Source organism: Balaenoptera physalus (genome assembly GCF_965194825.1).
Source record: "Balaenoptera physalus genome assembly, chromosome: 3".
Taxonomy (NCBI): Eukaryota; Metazoa; Chordata; class Mammalia; order Artiodactyla; family Balaenopteridae; genus Balaenoptera; species Balaenoptera physalus.
Window position 1 is genome coordinate 106,763,860 of NC_138890.1, and position 16,036 is coordinate 106,779,895.

General features: G+C 35.3%; 1 protein-coding gene across 9 annotated transcripts in view; it reads left to right on the forward strand.

Moving 5' to 3' along the window:
• Positions 1-16,036, forward strand: part of MEF2C (myocyte enhancer factor 2C) — a 165,983-nt gene that overhangs the window by 53,732 nt on the left and 96,215 nt on the right. The window lies entirely within an intron of this gene.

The following is a 16,036-nucleotide window of genomic DNA, read 5'->3' on the forward strand; positions in this document are numbered from 1 at the left end:
ATGACATGGAAAAGTCAAAGAGAAAATGAAACACCCTTCTTTAATCTAAGGGGAGTCAAACTTTTAGGTTCGTATTTAGATAAAAGCTCAGATCATGAATGTACTGGATTTTATATATTTTACTGTCAGCTGATTTAGGACTTTCACATATAAAACTTCAAAACTAGATGATGAAAATATTTCGTTAGAATTTTGTAAGGCCCCCTAACAGATGAGGCAATATAGCAGAGGAATATGAGCTTAGAATCTGGAGTCAGGTTCCCTTATCTCAAAACCTAGCTTTGCTACTTGGCTATGGTGTAAAGTTGGGCAAGTTTTGTAGTTTTTCAGTGCCTTGATTTTTTTTCCTGAACCAGAAATATAATATGAATAATGATCATGATAGTACAAAATTATCCAGGTATAAGGTTCAACTGAAATAATAGAAATAATATTCCTGGGACATGTTTACTCAATGAACTATCATTATCACTATTACTAGGATGATTAAAAATTGTTTCACAGGAATAAACTATCAAACACGAATTAAAATTCTGTTGCCAAAATTTCAAATTTTATTCTTCAAATCTTTTTTTCCTTCCACGTTTCCAATTTGAAATAGACTCTCCTAACATGATAATTTTCTGGATTAAAGAAAGTCATAGATATTAGTTTCAATAGATTATAAAATCTTTCATTAAAAATAGAAGAAACATGTATATCATCTAGTTAATGCCTCTCACTTTGTCATGGAGAAACTGTGTATTAGAAAAAAATGAATTTCAGAAATATTAAAAATTTAGTTTAAATGTGATTGTGTAGCCTACATTGTCTACCTAATAATTGGTCTGTCTGATTTTTGCACAATGTCTCAATAGAATTTTAAAGATAGACTTTGATTTTTTTAACTTAATTCCAACAATTTATTGGTTTACCATTGATTTTTAAAATAGAATTTAAATAATACATACACACACAAAATATTTTAAAATATTTTAAGTGATGGAACGTGTCTGTGTTTGGGTGTTTACGCATAGAATACAGTTAAAGTTTTAGCGAAAGGCAAATGGCTAATGGAAAAACAGACCTAAATAGAAATGCTTTTTGTGACATGATTTTTAAAAAAATAAAACACAAAAGAAATCTAAAGAGACATTTTGCAAAGCCTTGCATTCCAAAAAAAAAAAAAAAAATGAGATAGGAAAAGCATTAAAGTAGACAAGGCAACACCACCCCAGAAATTAGGATCTTCTAAAGTAACTCAGTCTGCTGAGTTTCCCAGATGGTTGTCAGTGATGTGCCTATCTCTGCACCATACTCTTCTTCTCCTTCTAGGGCAGGATTGGAGGAGGGGCAGTAAGTTTCTGTGGGTAGATGGCTGTGGTGAGCATCATCATGTGCCCTCTCCAGTTCATACGTTTCACTATAGGATGGTGCCTCGATTTCAAGGCTTCTAGAAAAGAAAAGTTGCTTTCCTTCAAAAACCATTGAAATCCTATTCTAGGTTAACATCTTTTTAAAATTATTATGATTTAGGTTCTTATAAATACATGAAAAATTTGCCAAGGAAGTTGGCATATGGGCACACATCTAGCCACACGGAAGAGGTGTGTTCTCCTTTACCTTACTGTTTTCTCCTCCTGAGAATCTTTTCAACATACTTAATGAAAACTAAAATTTTGATGAAGAATTATCACAGTATCTCCCACTTCTTTTTTTACTGTCATTTTGATGGCTGGTGCTATATCCATAAATTCTCAGGGAAGGATTTTTCTTACTGTGTGTCTTTTATTTTTTTTTCCATACAGTTGATGTCTGTAATTGCACTTCGTTTCTAATCTTCTATCTTTTATTATACAATAGGGAGTCACTGATCACTTGTTTCCGTCCTAGTATAATAGAAATATCCAAATATTTCAGTCATACCTTACCCAGACATACAATCAGGAAACGTGAAAATGAGTGGCTTTCTTAATTTATTAGAATTTATTTCTCTTTCAATAAAGCTAAGACTATTATTCATTAATTAGTTTAGCTTTTATCAGACCTGATGATTGACCAAAGATTTACATTATTTTAGGATCCAATCCCAGGCAGGAATTAAAGATCTGAAAAATTCAACAATAGAAAAAGATGAATTTAATGGAACAGATTTTCAAAGGACTTGGAAGTACTTAAAAGGCATTCTTGGAAAATTTAGTATGTAGGTTGGAGGATGCACAAGTAGTCAAAGACCACTTCATCTTGTATCACAAACATTTAGAAAGGGAGGAGAGTATCTGGTTGGCTAAAGAAAGACCTTATGAGGAATGGGAATAAAAAAGTATAATGAGAAAAAAAAGAAATTTAAAATAATATGGAAATGAAAGTTCCAAGAAAATAGTAAAGGCTTAAAGTTTAATAAGGAGAGTCAGAATTAAGATGTGATATTTACAAATTTATTCAGTTTAACCAAAAATAACAGCAAAGGATAAAGAGTAGCCCAATTTTCATGTGGAGGGGAAAGTAAATACAGATAATATCAGGAATGTTGTAAGTTCCACGAGGGCATGAATTTTTATCTGTTTTATTCCTTGATAGATCCCTTAGAATAGTGCCTGGAACATAGCAGTTACCCCCCCCCCAAAAAAATGGTTGAATGAAGGAATGTATTTAATGATTCTTTGCTTTATTTTTTACCTTTATTAAGCAGTGAAATGACCTCATGGTTTTGGCCACATCCATGAAATGTAACATATGTACGTATGACCTAAGGAATCAAGTGATATTAAATAACAAAGCAAATTTCATGGAACTCCTGAGCAATTCTGGCTAAAGCCTAAGATAATTTTAGTAGCAGGAATTCTTGTAACATAATTTTAGTAGCAGGAATTCTTGTAACAGTAGCAGGGCCACAAGCTACTATTCTTAAGGATTTTTTAATAAAGGCTAGAAGGTAACTATCACAGTGATGACATTTTTAAAAGAAAACAAAGGGTGACCCAAGGAACCACCATTACTAACTCTCTTATTTGCAGACTTAAAAATATACAAGGAAAAAAATCACAATGATTTGTTATACATTTGTTATACATCCTGTAACACCCTGGGTGTGAGTATAAAAACTGGTCCTATGAGAATATTTTAACCTTCACTGTAGAGTGTGAAGGAAAAGGGATAGGTATAATCTCAACTTTCCAAGCCTTTTGATTTTGTTCTGTATGACATCCTCATCCATAAATTGGGGAAATATTCCTTAAACCAGACAGATTTGAATGGTAGCTAAAAGAATAGTGAAATAAATAATTTGTACATTAAATTTAAAGGGTTCTGTGTAAAGAGAGTTTTTGAAGTCTGGCCCTTGAAAAGACAAGATCAGAATGCAGTGTGACCTTGGTAGACTGGAGAGCTGGTCAGAAATCATGAAGTCAAGGAAAAAAAAATAAACTCTTTAAATACAAACTTGTGGAAGAGTTGGCTGGAAGCAAATCTGGCAGGGGAAAAAATACAAAATTGGAATAAATGAAAAGGTAAACATTTACTTTAGAATTCATGCAGTGTGTGAATAATTAAAAATATGTATCTGATAGGAGTATACAAGAGTCTTTTTTTAGTACTATGTATATTTTTGGACTCCAGAGCTACAGGTAGGTATGACTTGAAATGAAGAGCCACAAAGATGGGGGAAAAAGGAGAAACTAAAGCAAGGAAAGCGCGACAAAAATAGATATAATTCAATTCACAGTCTTAAAGCACATGACGTGAAAACATGATCACCCGGTGTTGTTCTCTCTGCAGAGGCTAGAACAACAGGACTGGGCATAAAGTATTCTGTGAGGGATTAGCTATAAGTAAGAATTTCCTGAGAGTGAGAGTTGTGAGATATCAAAATAGGTTAGTGAGGAAGGTTATGTGGCTCCTTTTCCGGAAGGCCTTAAAAGAGAGGTGGAATCTTTATGAAATAATTTGGGTATGGTATTATCTGAAGGAGGGAAAAATGATATGACCTTGCATGGCCCCTGCCACTATTAATATCCGGCATTTCTCCTCTTACCTTGGCTAAATGGAAATGTAGATATGTATTTCTACAAAAAAAAAAAAAAAAAGACTTTTTTGCTCTTCTGTAACATAGCAAAGTTTATCTTTCTCATAAAGAGCATTTTAAGGCAAGTGAAATGTCCAAGCCCACCCTGAAATTCTCCATATTAAATTCAGGGAAGCAGTTATTAAATATTCATCTTAACTAATTTTTTTCAAAGGAACTGAATAGAGACTGTGCCATTATTCATTGTTTTCCAATTCATAAGTTATAAAAGATGAACATTTTAATACAATTTTGACTTTTAGGATCCTCAGGAATGTGGCCAGATAATGATTTGGTGTGTTAACTAGTTGCTTGATGATCATGTCCACTTTCCTGACATCTAAAAGCAACGTGCTCCCCCCTCCACTTCTCAGAGCTCTCTTATTACTGGATCCACCCACAGGCATGAGTGACACCGACGTAAAAGTTATTCCAGAGGTGTCTTCGCTGTGAAAGGCAGTATTTGCCAACAGGTCCTTTCTTACTGAGTTAGAAATCTCAGAGATTTCCTGTTTACCACAAGCCCTCTCAAAGTGCCTGGGATACCTAGGCAGCCATTTTGAGCTTTCTCTTTGCAGTCACCTGCCCTAGCATCTTAAATTGAATCCAGCCTTGGATATAATGTGCCATTGTTGCTTGTGGAGTTTTTGAGTGGCACTGACCTATAGTGCTCACCAACTGGTACAGTAAACATGTGTAAATATATAAATGAAGACATATGTGCCACAGTATTCTGCCTATGAAAGTAGGAGAAAAGGCTGATACCTGCTGAAAGTATACAATTACATCCTCATACTCTGTAGGCTCTGATAGAGCAAGCTCTGCGATACACTGTGGAAGAAAAATGATGTGAACTTCTGTAGCACACCAGTGTGTGATTTTTCTTCCAGCCATCATAAGTATATTGCCAATCATGTCCACTGTTACTGTATAGTTAATTTGTATATTTTATTAGGTGTGTGTCTTATAAAGTTGATAGCTGCTAAAATTACTTCTGAAAGAATATATTTAAAGAGGTTGCATTGCAGTTATACCCAGAGGTCTCAAACACAAAGAATTCTAAAGAAGTAGGTAAATGTATAAAATTCTAAAGTGGAAACTCTACTGCCCATAGAAGAATATTGTAGTAGACCATAATTTGAGGAGATGAAGGGGAAGGAATATCAAGAGGAACAGTAGAAATGTGAGGGAGTGAAGAGATAATGACCAGGGTAATACCAGGGTTGGTTAGATCTGGCTTAGAAACCTCCCCGAGGTACTTTGAAGGAGAGCAAGATGACTGCCCCAAGCCTGGTGGCAAGATATCTGTGATACTCTCTGTAATCCTCATCTTATCATAAATGAAGTTGACTCTTCTGACCCATCCTCAGGAACACACCTGTTGTGATGGTTTTTACCAAGAGTCGAGATGAATATATGCTGATTCATACACACTCCCCTGCTTTCCCTGGTGAGCAACCACATTCATTTGTAGAAAGGAAGGGGAAGATACCATTGGTGCTGATCAGCCAGTAGATATTTTAATGAAAGGTATCTAACTCACGTTTCATCCTGTTCCCCTGCTAGTACGGTGAAGTAAACTCTTTTTTTTTGCCATCAAGAATAAGAGAATGTTAGATACATTAAACAACATTGATTTTAAAAGAATTTCTTAGATTCCACTAAATCCCTCTGAACATCATATTTTGTGTATAGAATTTTAACTTTAAAGTACTCTCTTGAATATTACCTTGCAGCATGGAGAAGTAGCAGTGTGTGTGATTCAAATACTAAGTCTAGGACTGGATTTATAGGGTTCAAATTATAACTCTGACACTAGCCCTGTGACCGTGGGCAAGTAATTTAACCTCTCTATCCTCCAACCTTTGTTTCTGTGAAATGAAAATGGTAGTAGTGCCTTCCTCATAGGCTGCTATGAGGATTAGAGTCAATATAGGTAAAGTTTTTAGTGCCATAATATTTTATAATTTATAGCTAATTATTTATTAAATTTCTAAATATGATTAGTAGTCCAAAGTGCATAATATAACCTTGATCTTAACTGCTTATTTTGCTTGAGGCTGAGGTGAACCAACTTTTCAATGCAAAAAAAAAAATTGAAAAAACAATTATGTTTACCAGGCAATTAAACATTTTTGTCAGCTTATTATTTCTCTAGAACTGTATCCTTTGGAGAAGCATTCTGACCTCTTTGTGTCTTACACCTTTATTGAATTTATACCATTTAGGAACTTGAAAGGGGGCTTTGGAAATTGAACCCAGCTCCCTTTATATGTCTGAGGAAAATTAGACTCAAGGGAGTTGACTGGCCCAAAGACCTGCAGCTCCTGGGTAGCAGAACCCACCCAAGAGTCTGATTCCAAATAGAGCTTTCTTTCCACTGCACTCTACTGCTTTCTGGTGCTTTGGACTTTGGAAACAAATCGCACTAATTGCTAAATATTTTTATTAATATTTTTACTTTAAAAGAACAGCAGTTTTTTGCACCTGATGTTATGTCTGTATTCCTTTGTCAAGCTAAAAGAATAGATTGTTGTTTTATCAATTATTCAACAATAGTGTTAGGTTTTTCTTTGAGCCAGGCACCGAGCTAAATGTTGGTTTGGGGCATTTATATTCAGTAGTCAGAGGAAAGAAGCTTGATCCTTTCTTCAAAGCTAGCATTTCCCAAGGGATATTCCTGATAAATTTGTAAATACTCCAGATTCTGGCATCCAGCATATTAAAGACTATGAAAAGTCCTGTAGCAAAGAAATCTATTTTCCTAGTTTTTTTTGATTTCCTGACTTTTTTTAGGGTGTAGAGGGGTAGGGTGGGCGGGGGGATCACTTGTTAGCATCCTTAGAAACCAGTGATCTTTGGAATCCACTTTGGGATTTCTAAGGAGAGTCATGAGCTTGCTTCCACCAATGGTTGCTTTTTTTTAGACCCTAGGTTTTAGGGAATCAGGATGAAAAACTGTCCATGTCAGTAACTTCTGATTTTTGTAACACGGCTTTTTTATAGGGAAAGTACTGTAATACTTTCCATGTAGTATTATCTGCCAAGGATGACTTGGGCTTTCCTTGAAAAGAACCTGGGACAGAATGTGTAGACATGCTGAGATAAGGAGCCTCCCGCCAGGCCTTCAGCCCAGGACCCAACTCTGCTGCCCCCCTGCCCGCGGTGCCCGTCCTGTGCAGCTCATTTGCCTGCCCTGCCTGCATCTTACAGAGGAAACATTCTGTTCGTCTGAGAACACCTCTATTCCTAGCTCTTTGACAGTTTCACTTTCCATATCCCCTCAGTTCTAAACATGTGGAAAAAGAGATAAAGAAAGGTGATGAAATGAAAAAATCGAGTGGGGAATGCTTCAAATAGAGGGAAGAAACTCGTATTTATGTGCCTGCTTTGTATGCGGCTATGACTGGGTTTTGGAGGGGAGGAGAGTGTCCTCCAAAGGTCATCTTACAAGATAGGGAGGGAAGTGAGTATGCAATGTGAAGTATTGGTTAGCACTGACAATAAAATAAAACACTATGCTAGTTTTTACTAGAATAATGTCTATACTGTGATTCATTTAGGAAAGGAAAGAAGACATCTTGACTAAAAAAAAAAAAAAATTTGCAAATTTGTGATTCTTTTTCAGGGCATTTAACCAATAATAATGAAAATAGATTAGTGTTAATTTAGGCTTCATGGTAAATTGTACAACTTACCGTACTTTAAAACTGATAAATTATGTTCACCAAATAGTACATAAAAAGAAAATGATGGAATAAAGGATCAAATTTATATCACTCTCCCAAAACATGACAGGGGAGGGAAAATTGAAAATATATACCCATTATTCCTTAAGTAAGGTTTCCTTGAATAGGAAATTTTGACCCCTCCCCTTACTTAAAATACTATAGTTTTTCATTGGACATTTATACTTTACAACTTTTAAAATTAAAGTGTCTATTGTCCTTCATTCTAATTTCCTTTTTATTAAAATTCATAATCCTTAAATTCTGTATTTTTCCCTTAAAAATGCCTTAATTTTAAAAATACTGAAAAAAAAAATACTGGATGATTCAATTTGTCTATTCATTCTAAATTGGAAATTAATCTGTTTGGCTTGAGGCTACATAGCTTACTCCAAAGATGTGTGAATGTTTCCCGTACAATGAGACACTGGGAAACATTGTCTCATTGATTATCACTGAGATCTTAATCAAAACTGTGCTGATTGCTTGGGAGTTGAGCCCTATGAGAGAGGAAATAAATCAACCTAAAACAATGACTGTTGCATTAGTAATGTTGTAAGATTGTTTATTTCTAAAAGAGTTTTAAAAATATGATTTAAAAAATATAATTCTGTATTTTACATTTGCAGACATTTTGTGTTGTGTTTGTCAGATTGCTCATAGTACTATCCATATTTAACACTGCAAAATGAACTCATATCCACAAGACCTATTTCAACCAGTGGGCATTACTTCAGTGAAATAACCACATCTCAAGGGAGGACACACCATTGGATCCAACTAATATAAATTTAGAAACCTTTTGCATTATACTATATTCTCTGTGTTTCAAAGTATTTATAATTTCCATAAAATTAAACAAGTTTATACAGAGAATTTCAGAAATTGAATTGCATCCAACTAAATTTTTACAAATGAAGTGGATCTATTTTTTTATTTGAGCCTCACAACCTCATTATAGAATATATGTGTTGTTATTCCCATTCTATAGCTGAGGAAACTTAAGGTTTAGGAAACTATGAATTGGCCAAATTTATACCACCAGCGACAGGTGGAGTGCTGGAGTGTTCACCCTCCAAATGCAGCCTTGCTCCATCCGTGGTTTACATCTCTCCTCAGATGTCATCTTTTCAAATAACCCTTCCCTGACAGCATTATCCACCTCAGTCGGCCCTTTCCTGTTTAGTCACCCCTACCTAGCCTGTTCTGCTGTGGTATTTTCTCTGTAGTAGTTTTCTCTCTAAAATCATTGTATTAGTTCTCTTGTTTATTGCTTCATTCTCCCTTTAAAGCCTCGGGTTCGTGATGACCAGGACCTTTGTTTGGTTCACAGTGGTGTCTCTGGCACCTCTTAATCGTGCTCAATGCGTTTATGTCTCTGTGACTGTTGATGAGACTTTTTCATTGATATCTGTAATATTAAACATCATGATTTTGGCTCTTGGCCTCTGATGACGTCAACTTGGCCAGGATTTGATTGCCCACGTGGTCCAAGCTAGAGTTTAATTTACCATCTATGATGAGGCTACACCAAATACATATAGCTACGTATAGTTCATGTGCTCCAAAGCTGGGGCAGATAGACCGCCTTGTGTCCTGTTAGAGGATCTGCGCTGCGTACAGGCACCTTAATCACATTTCTGACATTAAACTGTCACCCTTCCTGACCACCAGCCCTGACAAAAGTTCTGATGTATTCAAGCCATGCGTTACACAGCCCTAGCGTGTTTTACAGTCAGAGGGGCAGTCATGTAGAGTCCTCTTGTCCTGGAGTTTTACACAGATAAAGGGAGGATATAGTTTTGAGAGGAATGCTCCAACTACAAAGTGCATCCTGAAGGCCATTTAGCTCACAATGAAGGTCTGTGTTTTAAAATAGCACTATAACAAAGTAACTACAGAGTTTTGGCAAGGGTTTCAACTATTTATAGAAGTAAGTAAGGCATAGTAAATAGTGCCACAGTACCCAGTTCTCCCTTTCGCCATAACCCCAAACTTACGAGAAGCACTGTAATTATATTTTTCTACTTACGAAAAAAAAAAAATCATAGTAGCCATTATCAGTTTAACCATACGGAAGCTCAGGCTGAGATTTCTTTTTTAAATGCATAGTTTTGATTTTCAACAGCTGCACTGGGTCTTTAATCATATATTATCTTTATGAAGCCTTTTTCTAACATATGTTAATTGGCTGTTTTCTGTGACAAATTATGAGCTCTTACTTTGATGAGGTTCAATTGCAATCATGTTGGAGTCGAGTACATAGAGTTTCCACCCCTGCTGGCTCCTCAAACCACTACAAACATCCGCACGTCACTGCAGTGCTGAGTAATGGCAGGATTTGGGCTGGCTGATTTCGCTACAGATTTTTTTTTCCACGGGATATTTTCAGCTTCTTTGTACTAAATCTGTTGCAGGGTTTGCCCTTTTTAGCAGAAGCATGCTCTAAAATTAACATCAAATCTTATTGGAGATGACTATAATACAGTGAGAAATATTTCATAATACAATACCCGAGCGTCTGTTGTGCTTTACTAAAATTTTAATACATTTGTTAGACATTTTGTAGAAAAGTCAGTCATTTGTGGGGTTGGTGTTTTCTAAATCATCAGCATTTTGTAATAAATATTTTGAATTTTCCTCTTTGAATGAGGAAAAGAACAGTTATTTACTGAGAGCTGATCAAGTATGTATTTAGCTATCATAAAGAAAATGCACATACTCTTTTTTTCCAGGTGTTGCCAAACATCAGTATGCTAAAGATTCCATTGTGTTTTCTTTTTTCTTTGTAGTTCCATCTGTTGGTCAAATGATAAAAAGAATTACACGTTCCATCAAGGTTAATGTCCTATAAGATGCATAACATCCATCCAGTCGTCTGTCCTAATGTCAGTTTTTAATGTATGATTAGGATGAACAGATATGTTCTAATTCATCTACTCTGAGAACTGTGACAGGTAGCCTGCATCAGACACCAGCAGATGAACAGTGATAGCTATTGTTAGACTAGGTATAAAAATACAGTGCATTTGTTTATATTCACAGGAAAGTAGTCAGGGCAGTGATTAAGGTCTTCAGAAACTGTTTCAAACACCAGTCATATTGAGATTAATTTCACTGTGTTTCTGCCTTGCCACCTAAGGTAAAGGATCTGTGAACTGAGGTTCTCCAAAGCCAAAGCTAGGGGTCATATTTCCATACAGGTATTAAGAGTTTAGAATAAGATGAGCCAGATGTGAATAGGAGCTACTCCTCAAGAGGCTGTTTTTAATCAGCCATTTCCCTGGAGTAGCACACAATCAATGAGCTCTAAATCCTGAGGCTACCTGCGCACATAGGCAGGCCTGGGAACATCATTATAGAACTTACAATTGAGTATACGTGAAAAAATTAGAGCAGAAATTAAGGGTAAGAAAGGTTAACTTCAAAAGTCTTACTTTGGTACTGCTGTTTTAGAGGGTCTTAAAGAGATCATTTCAAATGTTCAAAAAAAAAAGGAATATTAAACTCAACTAAATGCAGGTACTACTCTATTAAAAGATCCTTGTAAATAAGCCAAATGAAAAGTTGTTATTGATTTACGTTAGCCAGAACTGTTTAAACATGTGTATTATTTTGAGGAGGTACATGTGCATGAATTTCATCCTGAGTAAGTAAAGTTTTTTTTTTTTTTTTTCATTAATAGCACTACTGCTAGGGAGAAAGGCTTCAGGGGTCCTGCATGATCTTCAGTGTGACTGTGGAGTCAGGTGGTGCCCTGTCTTGAGCTAGTGGACACAAGGAAATTTAGTTCCACTTGATGAGACACATATACTTAATTGGCTTTAAGAAAATAAACCAAGAATGATGTGTAAATGAAACAGAGAACTTGGCACTTGACTGTATGGAAGCCGTGAGCCATGTGGCTTAATTGGGGCCAGTTGGGATCATTTAATGATTGCTGTCAGAAGATCAGATGTAATTCTCCTTATAAGAAGACCACAGTGGGATAGAGTTAAACAAATTGTCATCAGAGGTTTCAGATGAACAAAGCCTTAATTAGGTTGATTAGGATGCTGTAAAGGAGATGAAGAGAAATCGAAAAATTGATGAATCACTGGGTTCCGTGTTGAGCCACATATAATAGTAACATCAAATATCTTTTTTTGATTTGAGGTATGACTATGGCATTTTGAATATTATATAGATTAACATAGAAGGTTTTTATATAAGCGTTTTAAATTTTTAAAGTTTAGCTAGAGACAAAAGTAAATGACATTCAGTGAATGTAAATAGCAGATGATTTATCAAGCATATTCTTAATGTAGAACAAAAACATTGGCAGGAGGACAATAGTATTTCTTCTCATTTCAAGGTCATCTTTAAATGTTACATAAATTGGTAAGGTAAATAACAACAGAGGCAAATTATTTTCAAGGACATAATTGTCAATCATTTAATGTAATGTTTGAATACAGGGTATTATTTTATTACTTAGCCTTTACTTAGAATGTCCTTTTAACCATTCATATCACAATCCTAATAATAACTGTGATTATTTACTAGTGATAATACTCAGGACTACTCAGATATCTTAAAATGTACTTGTTGTTTTACCCACATATTACGAAAGACTAAAATATGTTTTTTCCATTTGCTGCAGTTTTGTAGGAAAATATTCCCTCTGTACAAACACACACAGACACACACACAAATGTATTAGTAAGGCTGAAGACTGTGTCTAATACACTCAGGCTTTTGAGGAAAAAATGTGAAGAATATTTACATTTTAATAATGAAATATGATATATTAAAGATTAAGAAAATAATGAATGTAAGATTTTTCTGACAGGATCATTAGATGCCTGGGAATTCAGATTTTTGTCATAAGATGAAAATTTATAATAGCAACATCTCCCATTTCAAGCCTAGCTTGCGTTGAAGGCTGACAGTTTTGTTTCACTTGATATTGGTGTTGTGTAGTGCTTAACTTGCTTTGTTCAATAACAGCAGCAAAAAATCCAGCTGCATGTGCTTTTGGAAAAGGTACAGCTGGGGAACAGAACACACTCTGTGATGCTTAGTAGCTCTTGCTTTGTGACGAGGACAGTGTGGATTTACCTTGTGGTGAGCCCTGCCACATCACGAAGGGGCTTTTGAAAGGAAACGTGGTGAAAAATTAGGAAAACAAAGACTTGCTAGAACCCTGACTTAATTACTCAATATGATGTAGAAAGACTAAAAACTGTGGTGTGGTTGGATAGCACAAGGCTTTTGACATATTTAGACTATTTGGAGTTTATTTTAGAATGGGGGTTGGAGAATGCCGTTTAAGCCCCAATGTGAAAAAAAATGTCCAAGGCAAAATGTACCGTGGGTGATAATGACTGGGAAGCTGTGCTTCCCTTGTGTTTATTAAATTGTTTATAATGCAATGCAGTTGTTTAAAGGTAAGTGTCTCCTAAATTCTAGAATTGTGTAAATAAAATGATTTATATCAGTGATAATAGCAGGTTAGGCCCACTTATTAAATTAATTGCAGGGGTTTTCAAAACGAGTTCCTTTTTAGCCTTATTATATTTCTGACATACATTTCATCTCCTTTTGTCCTTGGGGAAAGATATTAAAGTAGGACTAGAAACATTAATGTAGAGTTTTCAGCAGCCGTGGTCATTGGGAAAATTGATATATTTCCCTAGTTATTTCTACTTTTGCAGCCTGAAGCTCTTCCATGACTGATACTTATGAGGAACTTCTTAACTTTTATAACACTGTAAATTTCTCTTCATATCATGATTATTGTTAATGGGTAAATGAGGTATTACCTTTAGAAGTTGCCCATCATCATCTCTGCAAAGTGAGGTCTTCATGGTATATGTAAAGACTGTGATTCACTTGATAACCTTATTGTGTATGACTTTGTTTATGCCTCAAAACTGAAGCAATCTTACAAGTAGTAAGCCATGTTCCCAGTCCTACTGTGTACCTTGTCTTCACCTATAGTACCACATTTAATGATTACAACCATCCTGCAGATGAAGAAGTACGTTCCCAACTTTGTGTAAGGCAAGGGAAGAGTGGTTCCAAGTGATTAAGTCATTAGTCTGTAGTCACTCAGCTTCTAAGTACCAAGTTAAGAGTTCATACCCTGAGCTTTTCTGACTCCAAAATCCATTCAACTTCCACTTCTCAGTATAAATTATTCTTATTCCATATATGAGATGCTATATAAATATAATGAAAGATTAAGTGAGGTTATCAGTCTGCTTCTGTATAAATGAAAGTGTTCTTAATAGTCATTAAAAATAGTGACTGAAGAAAATATTCACCTGAGAGATAAAAATCTTAATGAATTAATTCATTAATCAACTGATAGTTATTAACTCCTACGATATGCCTGGCACTAGGGTAGAAACTGAAAATGCAAAAGTCAGATAAAACAGACTTGGCCCACAGATGTTGAGGAAGACGGCAGGCAGGCAATTTCAGTTGTGACAAGTGCTACAAAGGAGGACATGGTGCTATGAGTCCTTATAGGGGAATTTGATGTGATCAGGAGAGCGCGAAGTGCTTCCTGGGGAGATGAAATTTGCTGAGACAGAAAGGAAGGGAAGAAGTTAAGGAGGCACAGAGGGAAAGGAGGAGCATTCCAGGCAGCAGGAATTGCATATGCCCTGTGGTAGGAAGGAGCATGGCAGGTGTGGGGAACTGAAAGACCGTTGACATTATGTTACTGTTCTGAAGATGACGCAAAATGCATCGTATTAACTTGGAATAAATTGAGAAAGTAACTTTGTTTATTTTCATGATAATGAAATCCAGTGGGGAAGAATGGGTAATTTTATTACCCTTAAGAGGATGTCTTAGCTATGTGTCTTTAGGATGAATTCAGCTTGCATTCATAGCTAGGGTAGTATAACATTCTATATAATACATGGTAAGCTTAGAGAGAAGTGGAGTGACTTTCAGGACCAAAGAAATATTCCCTAACTCCTAAGACATCACGTAGTTGAATAACAGTAAGATTAATAATTATTATATCTTTTGAAGTTCAGAATACTTCTTAAGAGAAAAAAATTAAGAGATCTACTTGTTCCTTTTAACCAAAATATAATTACATGCCTCATGTGTCTTTCAAACATATCATAAAGTAGAAAGTTAAATGTATCTAGATGCACCATAATGAGCAAAATTTTCCACTTAAAATAATAATGAATCATTTAATTGTTTGAATTAGTAATACCAGGCTTGCAGCAACTGGGCTTATGATCATTTTTGTCCCTTGCTAAGTATCCAGCTTGTATTTATTTAACCGTATCATTTCTTGTGTGATATAGCATGCTTGCTTTTCAGCCTGGAGTTTTTACAAAACATTTTATGAAGATGCTAGTGTTAGTGAAAATGTGAGTCAGTGAAAAAGTTATTTGCTAATACGAGTAAAAGAAAACCAGAATTCTTTATTGCAAACTGACATCACATATTTTAATGTTTTGTCGTTATTCATAGGCTGTTTTTATTTAAGTGACTGCACGGTGCTTATTGTAGCAAAATACATGCTTTGCACAGATAAGTTTAGCAGCAGAGAATTAATTTCTTCCCACATCTTTCAATGTGGCATGGCAGTCTCACTCTAAGATCAAAACACAAAACTGAAGGTTATGTTTAATTTCTAAATCAAAGTGTTGTGGGAAGATGATTGAAATCTGAAGATGACTCAGATCCACTTGATATGTGGTTTTCTTCCTACAGAAATCTTATGGTAGACTTCCATTTCCATGTTAGAAAGAAACTAATAGTGATGAGACTAAAATAAATAGTTTCACTGTATACTGAAAGTTTATGTTAGTTACTTTGGTTCTTAGTCTGAATTTTTTTAAGAACTTTGAAAGTTTCAATAACATAGGAATCTCTTCCCCCCCCCGCCTCACCACCACCCAGTATATCTTTTTTTTTAACTATGGGGGCAAAGAAGTAATCCGTGTATTTTCCCAACAAACACTGATTTTTTTTAACAGTTTTCATGATTCTGTTTTTCACCCAAAAAAAGAAAAAAAAGAAAAAAAAAAAGTATCCATTTGGCTCTTTGCTGTATAGAATTCTTCATTTGCCTCGAGGGAGTAAATTAAGATTATATGGCTGCATTAGCTGTGTCAGATGGTTTTGGTGAGGTATGGTAAATGGTAATTGCAGTGTATCTCCTACTTCACCAAAATGAACTTGTTCGTTTTCTTATTTTTATTTCTTAAAGCAGTCATATAAAATACTAACCTAGAGCTGAAATGGATTT